This window comes from Cebus imitator, unplaced genomic scaffold (assembly GCF_001604975.1).
Source record: "Cebus imitator isolate Cc_AM_T3 unplaced genomic scaffold, Cebus_imitator-1.0 Scaffold332, whole genome shotgun sequence".
NCBI classification, from domain to species: domain Eukaryota; kingdom Metazoa; phylum Chordata; class Mammalia; order Primates; family Cebidae; genus Cebus; species Cebus imitator.
The window spans coordinates 1,462,159-1,466,171 of NW_016107647.1; positions in this window are offsets into that span (position 1 = coordinate 1,462,159).

A 4,013-nucleotide genomic window follows, 5' to 3' on the forward strand; every position below is an offset into this window, starting at 1 on the left:
CTCCTGCCTCAGCCTCCTGAGTAGCTGGGATTACAGGCATGTGCCACCATGCCCAGCTAATTTTTTGTAGTTTTAGTAGAGACGGGGTTTCACCATGTTGACCAGGATGGTCTCGATTTCTTGACCTCGTGATCCACCCGCCTCGGCCTCCCAAAGTGCTGGGATTACAGGCTTGAGCCACCGCGCCCGGCCTATAGGTGACCTTTTCTTAGTCTCTAAGGATCAAACTAGATTGATCTATATCAGTTATGGAAACCCCATAATGGTCCACGATTGGTTAGTGTGGGCTTATGGCTCAAGTCTTTCCAACAAGACTTGAGGGAACGTCTCTTTGGGGATTTCAGGGAAAGGTGTCCTTATCCTGCACCACCATGAGTTGAGATGTGATGCCTGGAACTGTGGCATCCACCTTGTCAAAGTGAGTAAGAGACTGTGAGAGTGAAGTAGACATTTCTGGAGACTGTAAGGTACAGAGAAAGAAAGAATTGGGTTCTCAAAGGTATCACAGAACAACTGAAATCAAAACTGCCCATCTCAGACTTTTTTTTTTTAATGTTTAATGTTATTGTTTAAACCAGTTTCAGTCAGTTTTGTTTGTTTGTTTGTTTGTTATTTGTAGTCTAAAACACTTGACTATGTAACTCAGGGGTAGAAAAGTGACATACTTGTTCTATGGAGCCCAAGAAGACAAAATTAGGATCCACAATGATGGCAGTATATTGTGATGAAGAGAACAAACTTTCAGTTCCTTGTACAACTGACTTTGCCTCTTAAAGTCTCAGCTGGCTTATCTGTAAAATGGGTAAAATAATAATACCTACCTTAGACGACTATTGGGAGGATTCGAGACTCTACACAGTTGGGCTGGCACTTCATAAAGTTCTCAAAATGGTATCTATAATCATTATTATAAAGTATTATTTGGAGCCCAAGGCAGGCAGATCACTTGAGGTCAGGAGCTCAAGACCACCGTGGCCAATATGGTGAAATCCCATCTCTACTAAAAATACAAAAATGAGCCAGGAGTGGTGGCATCTGTAATCCCAGCTGCTTGGGAGGCTGAGGCCAGAGAATCACTTGAACCCAGGAGGAAAAGGTTGCAGTGAGCTGAGATTGTGCCACTGCACTCCAGCCTGGGTAACAGAGCGAGACTCTGTCTCAAAAACAAAATACATAAATAAAATAAAGTATTATTTATTCAACTTTGGTAATGTTCCCATCTGTCCCTAATGTAGTTTTAGGATTTGTGGTTCCTATTGACTTTGAGAACTCCTCATTTTAGATACAATCAAAGATATATGCTCCTGACTGTGATAAAGTCATTGGTACCCACCAGCCTGCTACCAACTACTTTATCATAGCCAAATGTAGTGTACGTATATACACACCATTGTGTGTGTGTGTGTGTGTGTGTGTGTGTGTGTGTGTGTGTGTGTGTGTGTATCAGGGCTCTGCAAGGCATTCAGGACTTGAGGGATCAAGATCCCAGATAGACAGAAGTTCATGGAGATGAATTTCTCTTGGGGCATTTGCCAATTCTTGGCACAAGGTGAAAGACTGAGAAGCCCAACAAGCTCTAGGTAGTTTCATGCGGCTGGAGACATCAAATTTGAAGTTTGGGATCACCAAGCCATCAGGACAAGGATCCTGTAGAGAAGGGAGACACAGAGAAGAAAGCCTGACCCTAAGTACCAGTTTTTGCCTCTAGGCATTTGCCATTTCTTAAGCTCTGTAGAAGAGGAGACAGAAGTTAAGGAAAAAGCAATGGAAAAGCAGAGTGGGCGTTCTTCGGTCTCACAGCACTTACAGGAAAAAATTGGAGGTCGGAGCCCAGTAGGAAGGAGAGGCCCTAGTAAGTGTCCCAGGCTTTCAGTTGAGACCAGTGGATGGTTATAACTGGGTGGGTGAGCCAGAGGTAGAACAAGACTTAACGAAAATTGCAACCCAGACTTGAATCAGCTCAGTCCATGATTAGATTTAGGTAAGATGTTCTTACTTTATCTACTGTCACAGGAAAGGGTAATCTCTGGAGGAAGGTCACATCATGAAGATCCTCTTCAATTTTTCATGCACAATAGCTGACATTACATTTTTTTTAAAAAACGTTTTTCCAGACACACCAATAAACAGAAACAAAATGAAAAAAAAATAGCCAGTGGAAATAGGCTCAAAGGTGACCCAGATATTAGTATTATCAGGCATGGACTTTAAATAACTGTGAACGGTATGTTCAAGAAAATGAAACAAAATAGCAGAATTTATCAGAGAACTAGGGTCTTTAAGAAATAATCAATTGAATATTAAAGAACTGGAAGATACGATAATTGAAATCAAGAACTCACTAGATGAGTTTACAGACAATTGAACACACTCAAAGAGGATTAGTGGATTGAAAGATGGGTCAGTAAGCAGAAAAATATCTCAAGAATGAAGAGCATAAAATACAGCTGGGCACAGTGGCTCACACCTGATATTCTTACCACTTTGGGAGGCTGAGGCAAGAGGATGGCTTGAGCCCAGGGATTCAAGGCTGCAGTGAGCTATGATAGTGAGTACGCTACTGTACTCCAGCCTGAGTGACAGAGCAAGGTCCTGTCTCTTAAAAAATAATAATAATGACAGCAAAAATAATGGAAAATATAGGAAAGAGATATATGGTATCTCTTTTCCACCATCCCATTGGAAAAGGTCTAACACACACATAACTAGAGGCCCAATGGGGAGAACAAATAAAATACACAATATTTCTGATAATAATCAATAATTTTCCAAAGTTGATAAAAAGACATCAAATCACAGTTCCAATAAGCACTACAAGCCCTAAGCAGGATAAATATAAGACAAACCACACCTAAGCATATGCAAGTAAAGTTGCTAAAATTCAAAGGCAAAGAAATAAGAACAATCAGAGGTAAAAAGACACATCATCTTTGAAAGATCGATAATAACACTGACAGCTAACTTCTTAATAGAAACGGTAGAAATAAAAGACAATAGAACAACCTCAAATACTGAAAGGAAACAACTACCAACCTCAAATTCTGTACTCAGAGAAAATATTCTTCAAACATGAAGACAAAATAAAGACACGGAGAACTAAGAGAATTTTTACAAATTGACTCAAACTGAAAGAAACACTATGGGGAGTTCTCCAAGTGGAAGGTAAAATAGTCCCAGATGGAAACATGAACATGCAGAAAGGAATGAAGGGTAAATTTGGATTAAATTGAAATAAACTTGAGTGTACGAAAAAAGCTATAATAATGTCTTCTGTGGTTTAAAATATATGTAGAATTAAAATGCATGAGAACAATGGGAGAAGTGTAAATGGAGTTAAAATAGTCTGAGATCTTAGCATTGTCTGTAATGTAAAAAGTACTCATTTGCATTGGGCTTTAATGAGTCAAAGATGCATGTTATAATATTGAGGGTTAACCACTAAATAAATTATCAAATGATGTAAAACTAACAAACAAACATGGGGGGAAATGAAATGGAGCCACCCAGGTATTGGGGGGGATTAGTGCCAAGATCTCCCCAGAGATGACCAAAATCTGCAGATGCTCAAGTCCCTGATATGAAATGGGATAGTATCTGTATATAACCTGTGCACATCTTCTCATATATGTTAAATCACTTTCAGATTACATATAATACCTAATAGAATGTGACTGCTATGCAAATAGTTATGATACCGTATTTTTAGGGAATAATGTCAAGAATAAAGTCTGTACATGTTCAGTATAGAAGCAATTTTTAAAAATACTTTTGATCCACGGTTGGTTGAATTCACAATGCAGAATCCACAGATATGAAGAGCAGACTGTATTAAAAAGTGCTTCTTGATTAATCCAAGATAAGGAAAGAAGAAAAAAAGAGGAAACTAAACAGGTGGGACAGATAGAAAACAAATATGAATATACAAAAGAAACAATTCAATAAACATTTTTAGAGCACTTGTTAAGCACAAGGGACTGTGTTCCATGCAAGAGACACAGATAATTAAGGCACAT